This window comes from Vulpes lagopus, chromosome X, assembly GCF_018345385.1.
Source record: "Vulpes lagopus strain Blue_001 chromosome X, ASM1834538v1, whole genome shotgun sequence".
NCBI lineage: Eukaryota > Metazoa > Chordata > Mammalia > Carnivora > Canidae > Vulpes > Vulpes lagopus.
The window spans coordinates 24604480-24628123 of NC_054848.1; the positions used below are offsets into that span (position 1 = coordinate 24604480).

The 23644-nt window shown below is 36.2% G+C and overlaps 1 protein-coding gene and 2 non-coding genes across 3 annotated transcripts in view; 1 reads left to right on the forward strand and 2 right to left on the reverse strand.

The window, feature by feature from the left end:
- IL1RAPL1 (interleukin 1 receptor accessory protein like 1) overlaps positions 1–23644 on the forward strand; it is a 1386881-nt gene that overhangs the window by 849551 nt on the left and 513686 nt on the right. The window lies entirely within an intron of this gene.
- LOC121483716 lies at positions 11369–11438 on the reverse strand. Its single transcript, XR_005985826.1, has one exon. It is a non-coding gene; the product is annotated as a small nucleolar RNA U2-30 (small nucleolar RNA).
- LOC121483718 lies at positions 11583–11662 on the reverse strand. The gene has a single exon (XR_005985827.1). It is a non-coding gene; the product is annotated as a small nucleolar RNA U2-19 (small nucleolar RNA).

A 23644-nucleotide genomic window follows, 5' to 3' on the forward strand; every position in this document is an offset into this window, starting at 1 on the left:
TACTGATATATTCTGAAATATTCTACAACACTTTCTGCCTAAGAGTAAAAACATAATGCTTTTTAATCAAAGTTACCATGCCTTGACATTAAATGTTAGCTTGATTAATAAATTTTGGCAATTCATTCAATATATTGAGAGATTAAACAATGAATTAAGGTAATTGGTGTCAGGAGAATTATCATTAGAAAGTACTCATAAGAGAGGTCTTTTGCTCTAAGGACTGAATTCCAAATCAAGATTGGACAGCCAAAATGATTAAACTCAGTTTCACTATATTGCTCAGCTTTGATCTCTTTCAATTCAAAAGTTTGAATTAATCAAAATGATTTTTGAGTTGTAAAATATGACAGATGTTTATTCATAAAAACAGTTCAGACTATCTGTAACATGCTCCATTTTATAAAAAATAATATATGCGATGGTTGTTGTGGGCATTAGTTCTAGCACATTACAAACACACAAAGCAAAGTCTGGAATTTATCAATTCTTGTTATCAATTTCATTAATTCTACTAGGTTACAGTCTGTGTAAAGCACACTTGACTGTATGAAAAATGTCAATAAAAATAGTTTTTTAAAAGGGGAAGATAAAAGGTACCATTTTTTAAAGAAAAAAAAGTAATCACTGAACCCACAGGCTAAGCTACAAATGCACCATTTAATTACATCAGTGGCAGAAGAATTAAAGGTCTCATAGTAGAATGTGTTTCAGTTGAACTTAAATGATAAATCTTTCATAGTGATCAGCAGAGCTAATATGAAAAATATGATGCCTTATTATTAATTATCCAGTAGAGTAAATCATAAACTGAAGTTCAGGAAATTAAGTTTTATCCTTAAATTTGTCACCATGATGCTTTCTGATAAAACCAATTGACCTTTCTTCGCTCAGCTTCCTCATCCATAAAAAGAGGAGGAATATGTACTTTTTGAGAGCATATTTTCAACCTCTGGTTGATTGGAAAGTAGTTTAAATATATTGCTACATTAACTCTGTTAAAAATGTTACACCAAGTATGAAAATGCTACTAAAACCATCACCTTGTAGTGATCACGTCATTTTTGCTTTTTTCAAGTCAGTTTTCTTTTCTTCACTTCTTCTCTGATCTTGCGGACTCCTGCATTTTATCAGGAAATTTTTTTCCTTATGTAACTTTTTCACAATCCATTTTCTTACCATTACTTCATTCTATGATCTAGCCCCAGAAATTAAATGGCTTTTCAGATGGTCCAACTCATTTCAAAATTTCTGTTGGAAATATGGTGCTATTTTATTTTCGGTCTTCCTTTTAAGAATTACAGAAAAATGTTTTGGCCAGAAGGAAAAATAAGTATTTACCAGATGAAAGTGAATATCATATAATTTAATTAATTCTTCTAGAAAAAATCCATATAGTGTGTATTTTTTCTTTAAATGTAACAAATCCAAAAATATGTATCATATCTTACATCTTAATTTTTTATCTAAATAATGAATATTCTAGAAAGAGTCAAGCAGGTCTAATTTATTTTGGAATTACTAGGTCTCTTACGGACCACCACTGGACACAACTTTTTCCCCATACCCACAAATAATCTGGCAGAGGGTGAGTGTTGAAGCTATAGTTTGAGTATGAGTGAGAGTTCAGTATAAGGGATCCTAAAATATGGTAGTTTCTATGAAAACAAATATTTTCACATTTTTATTTAGCAGTATTGAAATACAGAAAATTGTTATACTACCCACAACAGAATTTTATGAGTATCAAACCACATTGTACAATTTTTAAGAAACCATACTGTTTGGAAGTAGTGGACATCTCCTGTTTATATCCCTTGAATATTTGTTTACTTCCATCACTAAACTTTCCTTTGGAGTACAACTCCCCTCCTCCTCTCATTTCGTTTAGTTGGGGGTAGGCCCATTACCCAAAGCAGCCAAAAAGTGTCTAGTAAGTTTAAAAATATACATGTTCTGAATAAGCAAATCCACTCCTAGGTAAAAGTCCTACATAGATACCTACTCTTATGCACAATGAAAAATGTATGTGTGTGTATGCTTACAAGATGGCTAATGGCATTATTACTTACATTAACAAAAAATGAAAACCCCAAGTATATATCAGTAAACTGTGAGATAGTCATATAACAGGATATTGTGCATAAAAGTAATGAATAAATGTCAGATAAATGAAATAACAGGGATGAATTTTCAAAAAATTTTAAAAGTTTTTATTTGAATTCCAGGTAGTTAACATACAGTATTATATTAGTTTCAGATGTACAATATAGTAATTCAACCATTTCATACAACACCCTGTAGTCATCACAAGTGCCCTTCTTAATTCCTATCACCTATTTAACCCATCCTCCTCCCATCTCCCCTCTGATAATCAGTTCATTCTCTATAATTAAGAGTCTGATGGACCTGGATGGCTCAGTCAGTTAAGCATCTGCCTTTGACTCAGGTTGTGATCCCAGGGTTGTGGGATAGAGCCCCTCATCTGGCTCCCTGCTCAGCAGGGAATCTGCTCCTTCTGTTTCTTCCCTGGCTCCTGCTCTCTCTCTCTCTCTCTCTCTCTCTCTCTGTCTCTCTCCCTATCTACCCTCTCTCTCAAATAAATAAAATATTTTTAAAAGAGTCTTTTTCTTGCTTTGACCCCCCCTTATTATTCCCTTTGCTTTTATTTGCTTATTTCTTAAATTCCTCATATGAGTGAAATCATATGATGTTTGTCTTTCTCTGACTTATTTCACTTAGCTTAATACTCTCTAGCTACATCCATGTTTTTGCAGTGGAAAAAACTTCGTTATTTTTCATGGCTGAGTAGTATATAGGTATATATATATCCTATATATATATATACCTATATCATATATATATCCTATATATATATACCTATATCATATATATATATATCATTACTTCTTTATCCATTCATAAATTGATGGATATTCAGATCTTTCTATAATTTAGCAATTATTGATAATGCCACTATAAACATCAAGATGTGGCAATTCATTTATAAAACACATAGCAGAATATTTTAAAATTGGAATCTTCAAAAGTAATACAATGTGAAAAATAAATAGAATACCAAGACAGCTTGGAAAATCAAAACTAACAGAAGACACACCCCCAAAAGAGAAGAGAATTATAGAAAAATAAGTAAATAAATATGAGAAAGGAGGCAGAAAGGGAGGAAACAACGTGAAAAGGAAAAAATATCCCTGGTCTCCTTGAGGAGAGAGTATTTCCTAAGCATTAATCTTAGAGAGAGGTTTGGGGAATATGAATAATAGTGAAAGGGAATATAAAGGAAGGGAAAAGAAATGTTGGGAAATATCAGGAAGGGAGACAGAACATAAAGACTCCTAACTCTGGGAGACGAACTAGGGGTGGTGGAAGGGGAGGAGGGCGGGTGTTGGAGGGGAATGGGTGACGGGCACTGAGGTGGACACTTGATGGGATGAGCACTGGGTGTTTTTCTGTATGTTGGTAAATTGAACACCAATAAAAATTAATTAAAAAAAAACAAAGTAGGATAAAAACAATACAAGGAAAAAAAAACAAAAAAAAATCTTAGAGAGAGGAAGAGAGAGAGAGAGATAAAGGGAGAGAGGGAGGGAAGTAATTGTTATTAAGCTGTCTCTTTGCAGTATTATCTGTAATGGTACAATACTAGAAACACCTCAAATGTCCAGAAAATAATAAGGAAATAATTTTATAAATTATGTGAAGCAGTGCCATATAGTAGAAAGAGTTTGAATTACAGTGAGGTGACTTTGAGTAACAGTCCTGCTTTGAACCTGGGTTAGGCAAATGTCCTAATCCTGACTTGTATCCCAGGGAACTCTGTGTCTCCTTCCAAGCCTAAAAATTTGTAATACAATAAAATGTTTCAAAGTTAACATTATTCTGATTTTAGCAGGTTTTCTGAATGGTATATCTCTTTGTAGTGTGGAGGAGAGCAGCCAGTTATTCTTGAAAGAGCAGAATCTCCAAAAGCCAATAAACCATTATCCATTCTTTCATGAAATGCTTATTAAAATGTGCAGGTACTAATCTAAGCCAGGATTTTTTTCCCCTAAAATGGTATCATGGGCAAGTTAACTTTCAGAGTTACTTTCTTTGGTCCACATAAAATTGTGATCAGAGTTGAATTATATTTAGGCACCCAGTGCAGGACATAGCATGTAATAGACTCTCAAGAAAAGCTTGTTTCCTCCCTCTGGCAAATAAAAGAACAACAAAATGAAAAAAGCAGCAATAAGTTAACTACATGGATATCCTTGTATTGAGAAGTGGTTTGACACCAGAATTGCCACAGTCAGTTTTCATTACTGTGTTACAAATCAGAGTAAAATTAAATTTTACTGAGATTTACAGATCTTATACTCAGAAAAATTATATAAGAGAGAACAAAGCAATTAATATTCCCTGGTCAATTTCAGCCATGATAATCATGTAAGTCGGTGCTCTCTATTGAGAGAACATCTCTGTAATGTAGATGAAAAGAAAAGAGATTTCTCATGATGATGATGATGAGAATTAGCATCTTTGAATGCCTACTGTGTGCATCATTCCTAACACTTTGTATATTTTACCTGATTTCAACTGTATCATAGATGACATAATAGCTTAAAGTCCCCTGTGTATTGACTGAATTTTACCATCTACTGCCACTTGATAGGTTCTGTAGATGTCCCAAGTCCATTCTTCATTCACTTTATAAAAAACAAGTTCTTATTTGTGTAATATGCTAAGCACCGTGATACATTGAAGAATGAATTAAGCAGAGATCTCCTGCGGAAGTTACCATGGAGCAGAAGAGATAAACTGTTCTGTGTTATCCACATAACAGGATGCAAAATAAAAAGTTCAGTATCAAAGAGATGGATCATAAATGGGAGTAGGAATTCTGGGATGGTTATGGAAAGTTTCCTGCACACATGGAATTTGAAGTCTGCCTTCAAGGAGAGCAAGAATTTGTACATGGAGGTGTCAAAAATTATTTTTAAATCTAAACTTGATGAGGACTTTATTTAGATGGATTATTGCAAAGAGGTAGACTATTGCATGAGGAGGAGGAATGTTGCAATAAGGAGACCATTCTGAGTATAAGATCTGCAAACCTCAGGCAAAAGGAGTTTTTCTTTTACAGGAAGAAGAAAACAAAGCTAGCAAGAACAGAGTGTGTGGAAGTGGTCTGAACAGGAGTGGCATGATGGGACAGCACATCAGAGAAGATTTGACCCTGAGGCCAGCCTCTTCTGTGGCAGGCCTATTAAGGAATGCCTGCATACTGGCTCATGATGAGGGTAGGGCAAAATTAGGGACCTGAAGGAAGGAGAGAATCTTAACCAAATTATGGCTAACAAGCATTTTGTTCTGGCTTATCAGTGAGGAGAGCCGTTTAGCTAATCATTTATGAAGTGAAGAAAGGAATTTGGACGGTCTGTGTCTGGCCTTGTCGTAGGTGAACAAAGGAGCATCCATGAGTTTTACCTAAGTCATAAGGGGGAGGGTGCATTTCTACAGGAAACTGTTGCCTGGAACAAAAAAGGAGGGGGAAGTTGCTTAAACTTTACTGTTTTCTAGGATCATAGGTCCCGAGTGAAGTTCAAGATTGTCAGGGGTGCAGGAATAAAAAATCAGTGAGAACTACCTGATGAATGAGGTATGCATGAGAGGGGTTGCATGTAGTCAGGATGTGAAGATTTTGAAGAAGGATGATACTAATCAATACTAGTAGTAGCTTTCTGAGTGCCAGGCCCTGTTCTAAGCACCTTATACCTGTCACCTCATTTAAATAAGCCTCACAACCATCCAATGACACAGGTACAATTATTCTCCCATTTTATGGCCAAGGAATTTGAACTCCTCAGAGGGTAAGTGACTTTGTCACACTGCTAGTAAGACCTAAAACGGGCTGTAAGTCCTACAGCCCATGTCTCCTGGGAGCTGACCCAACCTCTTTTCATTACTTCAAACTCTTCCTTTAACCCAGAGAGTGAGGGTTTAAAACTGCTGGAAAAGGGAGAGGGGACATACAGTGATCTTCCACTTTCCAAAAACAATCCACTTTGAGAGAAGTTGTGGGACACAGAAGAAAAAATACAGAAAATAATCAACTCCAAGTTTGGTGGTGGTGCACTGGCAATAGCAGCAGCATATGGAACTGGCCAACAGAAAGGACAGTTAACAAAGAAGGTTCTGGATGCAGAGAATAAAACAAACAAACAAAAAACCTCAGTCAGTCAGGGCAGAAGGAGGCCCACTGCTTTGTGTAATTTGTGTGGGAATGGGGATATGAGTGGAGACCAGGGTCAACTTACTACTGTCATCTTTACAGGCACAGGTTTCCAGGCTTCGTTCCACCATGAATGAGATTAAGGCAGGCTTTAAAGTATGAGCAGTAGGTGGAAAACGGCTGCTGCTTTAGTTCTTAAGGGCATTCCTGAGCCATACTCAGTTATCCTCACTAGTACAATTAGCCTTCCAGAGTTAAGGACAATTGCTCAATCCAACAGGCATTCACCTCTCCTTCCCACAACCAGCTATGTATGCATTTATTTCTACTGTTCACAACCACCATAGTTTTTCCTAATGATCATCCTTTGATTCAGCACACTCAGGTCTAATGAGCCAGAGTATATGTAATACATGGTTGAAAATTTTACTGAAAATATTGTTACCTATCTGATATGTAAGGAATTGAACTAAGTTTGTCAAGAGAGCATAGTTTACATAGCAATGCTAATTGCTAACCAGCAGAGATTTTATTGGAAATGTAATGGATAAAGAAGATGGGGTCTATATATACAATGGAATATTACTCAGCCATTAGAAACGACGAATACGGGGGCAGCCCAAGTGGCTCAGCGGTTTAGCGCCACCTTCGGCCCAGGGTGTGATCCTGGAGACCCAGGATCAAGTCCCGCATCCGGCTCCCTGCATGGAGCCTGCTTCTCCCTCTGCCTGTGTCTTTGTCTCTCTTTCTCTGTGTCTCTCATGAATAAATAAATTAAAAAAAAAGAAATGATGAATACTCACCATTTGCTTCAACGTGGATAGAACTGGAGGGTATTATGCTGAGTGAAGTAAGTCAATCGGAGAAGGACAAACATATGGTTTCATTCATTCAGGAATATAAAAAATAGTGAAAGGGATTAAAGGGGAAAGGAGAGAAAATGAGTGGGAAATATTAGAAATGGTGACAACATGAAAGACTCCCAACTCTGGGAAACAAACAATGGGTAGTGGAAGGAGAGGTAGACAGGGGGATGGGGTGACTGGGTGACGGGCACTTGACGGGATGAGCACTGGGTATTATACTATATGTTGACAAATCGAACATCAACATTATATATATATATATATATATATATATATATATATATTAAAAAATAAAAGCAGTTAACCTCTCTTGAGCTCATTCTGTGCCTCTGGACCAATGGTAGGCACATTCACATCCTTACCTCTTTTCATCTTCCCAGGAGTTAGAGGGGATATCTACTTTATGGATGAACAAATTAAATTAAAGTTAACAGAATTTAATCACTATGCCCCAAGAGTCTGTACTTTAATCCTTAGAGTCCAGTTTTGAACCCAGGCCTCCTTGATTTTAAAAATCTTTTACATCTTTCCACTCTGAATCAATCACTCACATTTTCAGGCCTGATCAGTAACAGCTCTGCTATTGCTCTGTGACCTTGGGGAAATTATTTAACTACTCTTTGACTTTGTTTCTTAGTCTGAAAAGTGAGGCAATCATATCTTCATCATAGGATCATTTTGAAGATTAAATCGATTAATATGGGTAAGGGATTTAAAAGGCCTACACAGCCACCATTTTTATATATGTTAGCTCTGGTTATTGAAGATAATGACTGAGATGACAATGAAACCATGCTCTCTTTCTCAAAATAGCCAAACTCAGTATCTCAGTATGACTTCATGTGCTCTAGCAGTAGGATTGATTATATATGTGAGTATATTCCTTATTTCACCATACTCTTCTGGCAGTTTAATTTAAATAAAACTACAGAGAACTAGGAGCATTAATTTACTCAAAATTGAATTCACATGTAATTTTATGAAACATAAATTGGGAAAATCCTTTGTGTATATCTTTAAACTTCTCTGAGTTTCTTTTTTTTTCTTTTTTTTTAAGATTTTATTTATTTATTCGTAGAGACAGAGAGAGAGAGAGGCAGAGGGAGAAGCAGGCTCCATTCCATGCAGGGAGCCTGACGTGGGACTCAATCCCCGGTCTCCAGGATCACGCCCTGGGCTGCAGGGCTAAACCGCTGCGCCACCTGGGCTGCCCTTCTCTGAGTTTCTAAAATAAAATGTATATTTGATCTAAGAGAACAAGATGACATCTTTGACAACTGGGTTTGGGGAAACAAACAAACAAAAAAAGGATTAAAAGAGCCAACATAATATCAAAGAGGAAGACCAAAACTGATGGGCTGATACTACAGGACTTTAAAATTCATCATAAACTACAGTAATCAAGACTGTGGTATTGGTGAAAGAATAGACAAATAGATGAATAGAATGGAATAGAGATCCCAGAAATAGACCCAGAGTCAACTGATCTTTGACAAAGGAGCAAAAGCAATACAATGGAGTAAAGTTGGTCTTTTCAACAAATGGTACTGGAACAAGTAGACATCCACAGGCAAAGATGAATCTAGACACAGACCTTATACACTTCACAGAAATGAACTCAAAATGTATCACAAGCATATATGTAAAAAGCAAACTCTACAACTCCTAGAAGATAACATTGGAGAAAATCCAGATGACATTAGATTTGGTGATGACCTTTCAGCTAAAACATCAAAGGCATGAACCATGAAAAGAAAGAATTGATAAGCTAGACATCATTAAAATTAAAAGTTTCTCCTCTGAGAAAGATAATATCAAGAGAATAAGAAGAAAAGTCACAAACTAGGGGAAAATATTTGCAAAAGACATGTCTAATAAAGAATTGTTATCTAAAATATACAAAGAACTACTAAAACTCAACAATAAGAAAACAAATAACCTGGTTAAAAGTGGACATGGCCAACAAGCACATGAGAAAATGCTCCGCATCACTTGCCATCAGGGAAATACAAATCAAAACCACAATGAGATACCACCTCAGTCCAGTGAGAATGGGGAAAATTAACAAGGCAGGAATAAATGTTGGAGAGGATGTGGAGAAAGGGGAACCCTCCTGCACTGTTGGTAGGAATGTGAACTGGTGCAGCCCCTCTGGAAAACTGTGTGGAGGTTCCTCAGAGTTAAAAATAGACCTGCCCTACACCCAGCAATTGCACTGTTGGGGATTTACCCCAAAGATACAGATGCAGTGAAACGCCGGGACACCTGCACCCTGATGTTTCTAGCAGCAATGGCCACAATAGCCAAACTGTGGAAGGAGCCTCGGTGTCCATCGAAAGATGAATGGATAAAGAAGATGTGGTCTATGTATACAATGGAATATCACTCAGCCATTAGAAATGACAAATACCCACCATTTACTTCGACGTGGTTGGAACTGGAGGGTATTATGCTGAGTGAAATAAGTCAATCGGAGAAGGACAAACATTATATGGTCTCATTCATTTGGGGAATATAAGAAATAGTGAAAGGGAATAAAGGGGAAAGGAGAAAAAATGAGTGGGAAATATGAGAGAGGGAGACAGAACATGAGAGACTCCTAACTCTGGGAAACGAACTAGGGGTGGTGGAAGGGGAGGTGGGCGGGGGGTGGGGGTGACTGGATGACGGGCACTGAGGGGCACTTGACGGGATGAACACTGGGTGTTATTCTATATGTTGGCAAATTAAACACAATAAAAAATAAATTTATATAAAAAAGTGGACTCAAGGTTTTAACAGACACCACACCAGAGAAGATAAACAGATAACAAGCATATAAAAAGATGTACCACATCAAAGGTCATTAGGGAAATGCAAATTAAAACAAACAGTGAAATACCACTACATATTTATCAGAATGGCCAAAGTCGAGAATAGTAACACTAGATGCTGGCGAGGGTGTGGAGGCACTGGAACTCTCATTGATTACTGGTGGGAATGCAAAATGGTACAGCCACTTTGGAAGACAATTGATGATTTCTTACAAAACTAAACATACTCCTATCATGTGATCCAGAAATTGTGCTTCTTGGTATTGACACAGAGGAGATGAAAACTTTTGTCCACATAAAAACTTGTACATGGATCTTATACTGGCCTTACTCGTAATTGCCCCAAATCAGAAGCAACCGGAACATTCTTCTGGAGGTGAATGGATAAATAAGCTGTGGAACAGTCAGACAATGGAAAACTATTCAATTCTAAAAAGAAATGAGCTATCAAGCCACAAAAAGACACGGAGGAAATTTAAATGCATATTATTAAATGAAAGAAGCCAGTCTGAAAAGGCTACATACTGTATGATTCCATCTCTATGACATTTTGGAAAAGGCAAAACTATGGAGACAGAAAAAAAAAAAACAATGGTTGCCAGGATTATGGGTGGGGGAATAAGAGATGAATAGATGCAGCACAGGAGTTTTAGGGCAGTGAATATACTCTATATGATACTATGGCATACATTTGTACAAACCCATGGGATGTAGAACACCAAGAGTAAAACCTAAGGTACACTATGGACTTTGGATGATTGTGATGTGTCAGTGTAGACTCATCAGCTGTAACAAATGAGCAGCTCTGCTTGGGGGATCGTGGTGATGGGGGAGCTGTGCATGTGGAGGGGCAGAAAGGTGTATGGGAAATCTCTGTACCTTCCCTTCAATTTTGCTGTGAACCTAAAACTACTCTTAAAAAATATCTTTTATAACAACATAAGTAAAGAATTTCCACATCATTGCCCTCATATGAAGAATCAGAATTGCTAAAACATAAGAAATATTTACCCGTATTTCCCATTTGTATGGAACATAGAGTTGCTAACACTGCCTTGACTTACTTGCTCCCTATGGAGCCTGAGTAGAACCTGAATTTTCTTGTCTAATATATATGTTGGTAGGCATGAACTGGGATAAGAGATCAAACAGGTCAACAAAGAAGTAACAGAGAAAGGACAAAAGTACAAAAATAAGGTTCTTTCCTAGAGATTCAAATCTGGATTGAAGTACAAGTTATGGAAGGTTGTGGTGTGTCTGAATATTGATAGTAATGCTCACTTGCTTCCACACAGGCTTTAAATAGCTGTTGGAGTTTCTGACAACTTTATGCTCTGGTGAGTCAGTGTTTGCAGATAATTCAGGCTGAGTTTACAGGTTTGCAGCAGGGATTGCATAAGATATTGTGAAAATCGTATTGAAAGTGATCTTAAATAGTTTATTTTATTTTATTCTGAGTTCAGTTCAAGTGTAGAAATTGTCATAGTTATAAAGGTCCATGGTGAGACCTTTCCATCACTGCTCAGAACTGATTAGCCTGTTATACACACACATACCTCCCATCTCACTCATCCTCAGTTATCCACTGTCACTTTTATAAACATGCATGCATACTCACGCACTCATAATCCCAGATATAAGCCCTTATTGTTTTAAAGTACTTTTGCTTCCCAGAACTATGAAGATCATGCAGCAGGTAGACAGGCAGATGTTCTGATGCTCAGATTTGGCTATTTTCATCATTGATGTACTTCAGTAAGAACAGATCTCAGAGAATTAAGCATCTTAAATCTGAAAGGTTAAACTAGAGATGCCTTGTGACTCAGTGGTTGAGAATCTGCCTTTGGCTCAGGCAGTGATCCCGGGGTCCTGGAATCGAGTCCCACATCAGGCTCCCCACAGGAAGCCTGCTTCTCCCTCTGCCTATGTCTCTGCCTCTCTCTCTCTCTCTCTCTCTCTCTCTCTCTTTCTGTGGCTCTCATGAATAAATAAATAAATAAAATCATAAATAAAATCATAAATGAATAAAATAAATCTAAATAGTTAAACTAAATCCATTTAGAAGTTCCGCTTTGTCCTCTATATAGCTATGACTTTTGTCTCTTGCTGCCTTGAAGCTGATTGTAAAAGAGCAAATAGTGACCTCCCTCTAGTCCATGCAGACTAGAAAAATGACCTCACAAACTACTGATTTTTGCTTTGTTGAAAAGAAAGCATTTCCATTCTAGAACACAAAATGAGTGAAAAACATCTAAGACTTTTTCAGGACTATACTGATTTCTTCTGTATTTCTGAAACAAAGAAATAACTAAGATACAATTTACACAACTCCAGGCCTGAAGAAACAGGCTCCTATGTGCTAAGACTGGGGCATCTTTCTGCTGCCTCTTCACCTGCCTCAAAACCATTCTCCACATGGTGAAAAACAGATGCTTCAAAAGTACCAGTGGCTCACTCCACATTACTCAAAGGATAAAGTCCCAGATCCTTAGCTGGTTTGTCAAACCATCAACCATTAGTCCTCACTCACCTCACACCCCCCGCCACCATCCATTTGCCATATTATACTTTACCATCCAGCAAAACTGTTTTTTTTTAATTATATCAAGGAGTATTCCTTCTGCCCAGATCACTGTCCACCCTCACCATATACATTCACTTGATTGACTCCAGTGCTTTCCTCAGGTCTAATGTATACCTTGAAGGTGAAGTCTTCTTTAGTCCCCAACATAAGTATGTGTTCTCATAGTGTCAAGACACGTCTGTTTCACATACTTTTATAGTCATATATTTCAAGTTGCGTTTCTCAGATGTTTGGCGTGCATAGGAATTAAAAGGAGATCATGTAAAAATGCATATTCTGAGCGAGTGCTGCAGGGCCCAGAGCACACACTGAGTAGCAAGGACTTAGAGCCTGTGTGCCTCTCTGGACCTGAGGACAGGATCCTCAGAGCCTCCCACACAGCAGGCCCTGAATTAACAGCCACTGAATGAATTTAAAAAGCGATAGAATCTTGACAATATAACATTTTCATTTTAAAATACAAGCAGTGCTTACAAATAACCATTTGAGAAGAACTTTGTTAACTTCCTTCCTCCTTCTGTATCTTGGTATTTCCATCTGTTCTTTCTGTCTCTTTGCCTCAAAGTTCACTGGTATCTGGAATTTCTACCCAATCCCCTCCTTTTCCTCTATTCCTTTTACACCCTGGAGGCATTTTCAATGCTAGCACTTCTGAAAATAAAAAGCAAAGGAAGCCAGGGAGGAGAGATGAAGAAAAAAGAAACTGTTCTCTTCTTCACATATCAGTTGAGTTACTTTCTTGTTTCTCTAAATCTAACCTCCTTGGACCCCATAAGACTATTCATCAAAGAATCCCAAACACATCCCTAGACTCCACTTTAGTGTTGTAATGCTCAAAAAATGTTGTCTGTATGTTCCTCAGAAATGGAAATGAACCTTATATCAGTCATTTATTTACACAAAGACTTGTCTTTTACCATCTAAGTAAAGATTAGACACATGTAGTCATTTTGTTCCAAATATTTATAGTTGAGTGTATTGTGAAGATGGAATAGTGAAAATAACACAAACTCCCCATGGTCCCCTTACCACCCTTATGCCCAGCCCTTGTCTCAAATACAAAATATAAAACAGTGTTAAAGAGCGGGTGCTGTGGAGCAGTCCTTTGTGGAGCAAAGAATTGGTGAAAACATTTTATTTTATTTTATAAGATAATGATTTTCTTACTGGATGGATCACCTTTAAGAAGTATAGGCACTGCTCTTCTCCATTAGGGTTCGATCTGTTTCCAAGCAGGCAAAAACCATCAAGGAAAACAGTTTCAGGGAGACAGTGTGTACTCGGAAACCTCAGACACATGTGGTTTTAGGAAACCACAGATTGACTTTTCTACTAGAAATACAAATTTTTGTTAGGCTTCAACTTTATTTAATGTCCAAAAGGACAATATAAGGAAGAAGGTTAATTAGTCTGTATTTCTGTATAAAATTTATTGTATGACTTACAGAGTGCTCTTGCACGTGCTCTCGCCCGATAGATGATAGATAGATGATAGATAGATAGATAGATAGATAGATAGATAGATAGATAATAGATAGATCTATATATATGATGTAGTATGTGTCTACATAAGTAAAATATCTATTTGTATATATATCTAATTCATACCTTCCATGTTTGCATTTCATATATATATATATATGCATCCATGTTCCAAGCATATATATATGCTTCCATGTTTGCATTTCATATATATATATATTTCATATATATATATATATATATATATATATATATATATATATATGACAGCTAAGGTAGGAAAGAGATCAGAAGAGAAACTCTTGGTAAATGTGTGGATTTGTTCACTAACAAGATGTTAGACATATAAATTTGATACTAAAAGTGCCTTCTCCCCAAAAACAGAGAGAATAGAACAATTATACTAGGGTGTGAATTCTAGCAAATTAAGAGAAATATCTGCATGATCTATGTTTCTAATTATCTGACAGAGTGCTGTTAATAACTTTTCTGGAAGCCACAAACACAGCAGTAGCACTTAATTATGATGCAGTCTTAAAATATAACACAATGCACTTTTTCTGTGGCCTTCAAGATCACATTGGCAGCAGAGCCTACCATAATGAACTGTCCTGAAGCCTTGAGATGCTGTTTTCAGCAATTTCACATTTAAGTATTCAGATTTTACAGTGTGTGAAGTCTGACTTGAATGTGCTCCGCCACAGTAACCTCAAAATATTCACATTTTCCTTTTCTCAATTTAAAGCCATGTTATTTTTAAAAAGCATGCAGAATATTGCAAATAAAGAGCTATAGTGAGCTAAGAACTAGATAGAACCCCCAAATTCTTCAAGATATGCTAACGATTATTTTGTCCAGTCAATTTAATTTTGCTGCAGCACACACATAAAGAAAGATATTTCACACTCCCCATGGTTCTCAGTGGTGAACATACACCAGCCCATAATTCTCAGCACACAATTATTCAGTTATCTACTTGCAAACAAGAAAATTCATTCCTTGTCATTTGATATTTTGTTTCACATCATGTAAGCATATGTCTTAAGGATTAATAAAATTATAAATTATATATTTGATGACTAAACAGGAGAAAATCTCTTAAACACTCTTACATTTTCTGTAATTTTCTTCATTTTACAAATATTATACCCCTTTTGCTACTTCTTTTATCTTAATTAGAAAGAGTAATTGGGCCACCTAGGTAGCTTAGTCTGTCAACCGGTGGACCAGCAGACCCTTGATTTCAGCTCAGATCATGATCTCAGGGTCTTGAGATCGAACCCCGAGTCAGGCTCGATGCTGGGAGCAGAGCCTACTTAAGTTTCTCTCTCTCTCTCTCTCTCTCTCTCTCTCTCTCTCTCTCTCTCTCTCTCTCCCCCTCTGCACACCCTCCTCCATTCTCTCTCCCTCTCTAAAAAAAATAAAGGGTAGCAAAAGGGTTTGATGGATAAGAAAAAGAGAAGAAAAGGAAAAGTTAAGTCTTCCTAATAAGGAATATTATGCTGAATACTAACTACCACAATAAGTCATCATTCCTGGGAATTAGAAGGAGCCCCCTTAAATGTGCATATGCTATTTTTTAAAGTTTAAAATATTTTACTTGCAATTTTAATTCACCAATATCCTGTGTCCCTTTTTAAAAATTATAGGAGACATTTTTACCCCTCAGGTTAATGCACTTAGCTGCTCTTTTTGGAGTCACTCTGGGGTGTTGCATTAATTTTAGCTGTAGGACAACAATAAAAAGTCATTTTAGTAAACCACAAATTAACTTAGGGGCCTTGTAAATGAAAGCACTTTTCAGAGTGCTTAGTGACGAAGACAGCCTTAATGTTCCCTCAGCTTAGCTGACTGTAGACAGATTTCTTCATCATTATAGGCTCCCCACCTCCATGTTCTTAGAGCTTTAACTTTAGAAAACTTGAAAATGTCCATTCATTCCTTCCCCTTTGAGGTATAAATCAACTCACAGGCTCTTGTCAGTTTTTACATCTCAGAGACATGTTTCTCAGAGACTTGGGAGCCTTCCCTTTGATGGGGAATCATCAAGAGAGCTAAGGTGTCCTCTCTCTAGTCTCTCTGGGAGAGTAGGAGTCTAACTTTGATAAGTGTCAATTAGCAAACACACATAGCCTAATCATACTGACAAATCCCCTCCCCCAGTGTCCTCCAGTACTTTTCTACTAGCTCATCCCACTGCTTAAAATCTCTCTCACCTTTTGTTTTAGTGGAGTTGAGTTCTCTCTCTCCCCCCTACTACAGTGGCCTTTCATAAACTCTTCCTTGCCTGTTTAATTTTGCCTGGTACAGTTTTTCTAGGAGATTATTTAGACCTCAAGTTTACTGTAAAGGAATCTGGATTGATGTAAATAGATTTTTTAAAGGATTGTAATGAATATTCTAAAGCATAGAAATACCTTATCCACCTGCAATTACTAGGTCTTACCTATTTAAGCCATACTACATTTTTTGCCTACTTTTATCATTCATGGTGGAAATATTCCTAAAATGTAATAAACCTATTTTTTCTCAAAATAAAGAAAACTTTGTTTCTCAAAGTGAAAATAGTTCTGTTTATGTTGTGCGCATGTGTGATTAAACAATACTGCACATGTAGAAAATTCAAATACTGGAAACCATAGTTTAAAGCAGTGTTTTCCAATCTTTATAGAAAAGTTCAGATTTTAACTGCTCCCCCCAAGAGATTTTAAAATGATGGATATATGGTATATCTGTTTATATGCTGTGGCTTTTGGAATGCCATAAACCATTGTAATAGCCAAGATTTGTTTTCCCCTCAGGAACTAATTTCTGCACTCATGGGGTGATAGTACTTACTGAAAATGAATAGATTAAAGCACAAAATAAAGATCACCTAAAATCCCACACCACAGAGGTGACTACCATTTACATTTAGACAAATATCCTTTCATATATCTTGTTAATAATGTTTCATGTGCTTTCTTTTATCCATTCGTGTACATTAGTAACATAATGTGGGCATATTTCCATATTAATACAAATAGACATCATCCTTTTCAAGTATATACTTAATTAAGTATAAGGATATACTGATTAATTGATTAATCAATTCAATTTCCTGTGACATACCTTCTTTCTTTTTCTATTTTGTATTTTAAATAACACTAGGAAGAATATCATGCCATATCATATTTGCACATTTGATATGATTTTTTTGTAGAAGATTGCATATGGTAACTTTACATAGAAAAATATAAACACAAGGCAAGTAAAACATACATTTGATACCAAGATGTCTCAATCAACCAAACTACTATAAAAGTGCATAAAGATAACGTATTCTTATAATGTATCCTAGATTTACAACGTTCCTTTAATTTGGGTGTAATAGTTTAGATGGGTGCAGAAAACAAGATTAGAATTACATGTAGAGTTTGTATTATCTATGTCATAAGGAAATAGCAGATAAAAGCTTTATATTTAAAGACAGAATATATTGTCTTGCTTATATAGTAAACCATTGCTCTACTGCTCGTCTTTCTACCCAAATTGTTATTTGGGTGGGGGAGCACATCTATCTATAACGTCTATTTGTAAAACTTCAGACATTGTTTCTACCCATATGTAACCATACGAAAATAGGTTATCATGTAAGGTAAGTAATTGAATTTCTAATTTTCTAAGCTCACAGTTTAATGTGAATTCATACCTTCCACTTGCCAGTTTTAAACTTAAATATATACTTTCATTTTGTAAAACTAAAATAACCCTTGGAGAAGATGTAAGCAACCAAATGCAAATGGAAGTTGTTTTGTGCTTTTCTTGTGTAGTGTTTATTCTGCTTTCACCTTGTTATCTACAAAACATGGAAGTGCCTGATGTGATATCTTTAGAAATAATTTCTCGAAGCGTAATTTCTGGATAAAAAGGCATATCTATTTAATTTTTTTTTTTTTTTTTTTTTTTTTTTTTTTTTTTTTTGGGGATTTTATTTTATTTTATTTTTTTTTTTTTTATTTTTTATTTTTTTTTTTACATAAATAATTAACTTTTATTGGTGTTTAATTTACCAACATACAGAAAAACACCCAGTGCTCATCCCGTCAAGTGTCCACCTCAGTGCCCGTCACCCATTCCCCTCCAACACCCGCCCTCCTCCCCTTCCACCACCCCTAGTTCGTTTCCCCGAGTTTGGAGTCTTTATGTTCTGTCTCCCTTCCTGATATTTCCCAACATTTCTTTTCCCTTCCTTTATATTCCCTTTCACTATTATTCATATTCCCCAAATGAATGAGAAGGGGTACTTCCAAATTCGTTCTATGAGGCCAGCATCACCTTAATTCCGAAACCAGACAAAGACCCCACCAAAAAGGAGAATTACAGACCAATATCCCTGATGAACATGGATGCAAAAATTCTCAACAAGATACTAGCCAATAGGATCCAACACCACATTAAGAAAATTATTCACCATGACCAAGTAGGATTTATCCCTGGGACACAAGGCTGGTTCAACACTCGTAAAACCATCAATGTGATTCATCATATCAGCAAGAGAAAAACCAAGAACCATATGATCCTCTCATTAGATGCAGAGAAAGCATTTGACAAAATACAGCATCCATTCCTGATCAAAACACTTCAGAGTGTTGGGATAGAGGGAACTTTCCTCGACATCTTAAAAGCCATCTACGAAAAGCCCACAGCAAATATCATTCTCAATGGGGAAGCACTGGGAGCCTTTCCCCTAAGATCAGGAACAAGACAGGGATGTCCACTCTCACCACTGCTGTTCAACATAGTTCTGGAAGTCCTCGCCTCAGCAATCAGACAACAAAAAGACATTAAAGGCATTCAAATTGGCAAAGAAGAAGTCAAACTCTCCCTCTTCGCCGATGACATGATACTCTACATAGAAAACCCAAAAGCCTCCACCCCCAGATTGCTAGAACTCATACAGCAATTTGGTAGCGTGGCAGGATACAAAATCAATGCCCAGAAATCAATGGCATTTCTATACACTAACAATGAGACTGAAGAAAGAGAAATTAAGGAGTCAATCCCATTTACAATTGCACCCAAAAGCATAAGATACCTAGGTATAAACCTAACCAAAGAGGTAAAAGATCTATACCCTAAAAACTATAGAACACTTCTGAAAGAAATTGAGGAAGACACAAAGAGATGGAAAAATATTCCATGCTCATGGATTGGCAGAATTAATATTGTAAAAATGTCAATGCTACCCAGGGCAATTTATACGTTTAATGCAATCCCTATCAAAATACCATGGACTTTCTTCAGAGAGTTAGAACAAATTATTTTAAGATTTGTGTGGAATCAGAAAAGACCCCGAATAGCCAGGGGAATTTTAAAAAAGAAAACCTTAGCTGGGGGCATCACAATGCCAGATTTCAGGTTGTACTACAAAGCTGTGGTCATCAAGACAGTGTGGTACTGGCACAAAAACAGACACATAGATCAATGGAACAGAATAGAGAACCCAGAAGTGGACCCTGAAATGTACGGCCATCTAATATTCGATAAAGGAGGAAAGACTATCCATTGGAAGAAAGACAGTCTCTTCAATAAATGGTGCTGGGAAAATTGGACATCCACATGCAGAAGAATGAAACTGGACCACTCTCTTTCACCATACACAAAGATAAACTCAAAATGGATGAGAGATCTAAATGTGAGACAAGATTCCATCAAAATCCTAGAGGAGAACACAGGCAACACCCTTTTTGAACTTGGCCACAGTAACTTCTTGCAAGATACATCCACGAAGGCAAAAGAAACAAAAGCAAAAATGAACTATTGGGACTTCATCAAGATAAGAAGCTTTTGCACAGCAAAGGATACAGTCAACAAAACTAAAAGACAACCTACAGAATGGGAGAAGATATTTGCAAATGACATATCAGATAAAGGGCTAGTTTCCAAAATCTATAAAGAACTTATTAAACTCAACACCAAAGAAACAAACAATCCAATCATGAAATGGGCAAAAGACATGAAGAGAAATCTCACAGAGGAAGACATGGACATGGCCAACATGCACATGAGAAAATGCTCTGCATCACTTGCCATCAGGGAAATACAAATCAAAACCACAATGAGATACCACCTCACACCAGTGAGAATGGGGAAAATTAACAAGGCAGGAAACAACAAATGTTGGAGAGGATGCGGAGAAAAGGGAACCCTCTTACACTGTTGGTGGGAATGTGAACTGGTGCAGCCACTCTGGAAAACTGTGTGGAGGTTCCTCAAAGAGTTAAAAATAGACCTGCCCTACGACCCAGCAATTGCACTGTTGGGGATTTACCCCAAAGATTCAGATGCAATGAAACGTCGGGACACCTGCACCCCGATGTTTCTATCAGCAATGGCCACAATAGCCAAACTGTGGAAGGAGCCTCGGTGTCCATCGAAAGATGAATGGATAAAGAAGATGTGGTTTATGTATACAATGGAATATTCCTCAGCCATTAGAAACGACAAATACCCACCATTTGCTTCAACGTGGATGGAACTGGAGGGTATTATGCTGAGTGAAATAAGTCAATCGGAGAAGGACAAACAGTGTATGTTCTCTATTTAATTTTTTTAAATAAAATTTCAAACTGTCTCCCAAAAAGTCTTTACAAATTTATATGCCTTTATATTTTGCATGAGAATACCTATTTACAACACTGGGTATTACCAATTTTTTAAATCTTGGCAAAACTTAGAAAGACAAAGTGAACCCCCAATATTCTTTTAATTTTATATTATTTAATAGCTAATTTGGTTGAGTTTTTCAATGAGAATATTGACTATTTGTCTTTTTTAAAGACAAATAATTTTAATTTATGTGAGAGAAAGAGAGAGAGAAGGACTAGAGGCAGAGGGAGGAGAGAAGCTTCCTTCCTGCTGAGCACAGAACCCTGATGTGGGACTTGATCTAAGGATCCTGAGATCCTAACCTGAGCTGAAACAAGAATCTGATGCTCAACCAACTAAGCCATCCAGGCACCCTGATTCTCTAAAAATTCACTGTATTTTTAAAAGAGATTTCCGTGATTTTGTAACATTCAGCAATTTTTTCTATTTTTTCTTTTTTTATTCCTTATTAAACATAATTGCCCAGAATATAATCATCATGTATAATAATTTAATATATTTTTACAGTTATGTTTATGGGACCTCTGTAGGGCTCTGTGCCCTTTCATTTCACAAATGATTTTGATTTCTTCTATATTTACTCTTACATATAAATGAAGTTTATGACAACTATAGATACATTAGTGTGTATATGACTGTGTATATGAGCTTACTATTTATATGTGATATGATTCTTAAAATATATTTTATAATTTTATGGAGAGGTATTTGGAAAAAATAACATTTAAAGTAATTAAAGAACTTTCATTATCACAGGTAAGATAATATTTTTATATTTAAGGAGAACTTGAACATTCTAATATATTTTTTCATACTGAAATTTGGAGACTTCTCAATTCCCTTCCCTCCTTAATCACTTTTTCTCTGCAGACTAGGCTTTGAACTGACATATTTGATTTTTTCATCCTTATCTCTTTATATTTATCATATTAATATGTACATTCCTGTGGTTCCAGTTAGGCTCATTTCAATTCTTTTTAGGGGCTGGTCATGTGAAACAGCAATACCTGTTTCCATAGTGGGCACATTATTTTGTGCCAACTATTGTCTATTTCTCTAAATTCATTCATGAGAGTTGTTACTGATACAGTTTAATACTCTGCTCATGTAAATTCTGATGTTTCCTCAATATTTTGTATATGGTAATCCATATCTGGAAAAAAATTAAAGCCAATAATTCTGCTTTGGGTTTTTTTGAGAATTATCTACATAACTCAAAAGTATTTTATTAAACCTTATGAGGAATGGAGTACTGTTGCATGCTACAACATAGATAAACCTTAAAAGCAGCATGCTAAGTGAAAAAAGCAAGTCACAAAAGACCAGCTATTATATGATACTATTTATATGAAATATACAGAGTAGGCAAATCTATAGAGACAGAAAATTGATTAGTGATTGCTAGGAAAAAGTGAGTAGGGGAAGATTTAAGAGGTACTCATTAATTATTACTTTAATTTATATGTTAGGTCCCTGAATGCATTTGGTCTTCTACTCAGAATCACATAACATAAAATTCACTCTTTTAACCGAAGTAAAGTGTATAATTTAGTGGATTTTAGTATACAGTAGTTCCCTTCTTATCAATGGGGGAATACATTCCAATGCCCCCTGTGGATATATAAAACAGTGGATAGTACCAAATTTTATATGTACTGTTTTTTCTTATAAATACATACCTTTGATAAAGTTTAATTTATAACTGAGGCACAGTACAAGACTAACGATAACTAATAATAGAAAAGAACTATTATAATAACAATATACTGTAATAAAGGAATGTAAATCACCTCTCTCTCAAAGTATCTTATTATAGTGTACTCACCCTTCATCTTGTGATGATGTGAGATTATACAATGCCTACGTGATAAGTTGAAGTGAGGTGACTGATGTAAGCAATGTGACGTAGCATTAGGCTACTAGTGACCTTCTGACAATATGTCAGGAAAATCATCTGCTTCCAGAGAGCACTTGACCAGGGGTAACTGAGACCCCCAAAAGTGAAACCACAGGTAAGTGGTTGGGGAGGGCTACTGTATTCACAATGTCATGCAACCATAATCATTGTCTAGTTCTAGAACATTTCCATTACTCCAAAAATAAACCCCATACCTCCCAATTCCACCCTACTATTTTCTATCAACCACTAATCTACTTCCTGTCTCTATGGATTTGCCTGTTCATAGAATCTTACAAGAGGTGGTCTTTTGTCACTACTTTCTTTCGCTTAGCATGTTTTGAAAGTTCATCCTTGTTGGAGCATGTAGCAGTACTCCATGACTTTTTATGACTAAGCAATATTCCATTCCAACAATGTAATATGTATTGTTTATCCCTTCATCATTTGATGTACATTTGGGTTGTTTCTACTGTTTCACTATTATGAATAACGCTTCTGTGACCATTAGTGTACAAGTTTTTGTGTAAACGTGTTTTGAATTCATTTAGGTGTATACCTAGTAGTGAAATTGCTGAGTCATAGGTATCTCTGTTTAACTTTTTGAGGAAGTACAAACTGTTTTTCCCAACAGTTGTACCACTTCACATTCAGATACTGCAAACCATATGTTTACAGTGTGTAAGGGCTCCAGTTTTTTAACATCTTCACCAACTTGTTGTTTTCTCTTTTTTAAAATTTCAGCCATCCTGGTGAGTGTGAAGTGGTATCACATTATTATTTTCTGCATTTGTTTTTTAATTACTCGATATAAGTGCATGTGTGGTTTTATAAATGGAATCGATATCAAAGTTATATGACCATCTTGATGCATGCTATGTATCTTGTGGCATACTACAAGGAGTTGACGAGTGGTCTATATTTTATCTATAAAAGAAAAGCAACATTCTGATAAAGGGTCTGATTATATGTCCTATGCTTTAACCTAAGTCACATTACAGCTAATCATTTCAACCCCTGAAAATCTGCCTTTATTAAATTTGCAAAAATAGCTTTGAAAGAATTGTGTTAATAGATTTCTATGTTAATGGACTGGCTACTCTGGCTTTTCCGCCT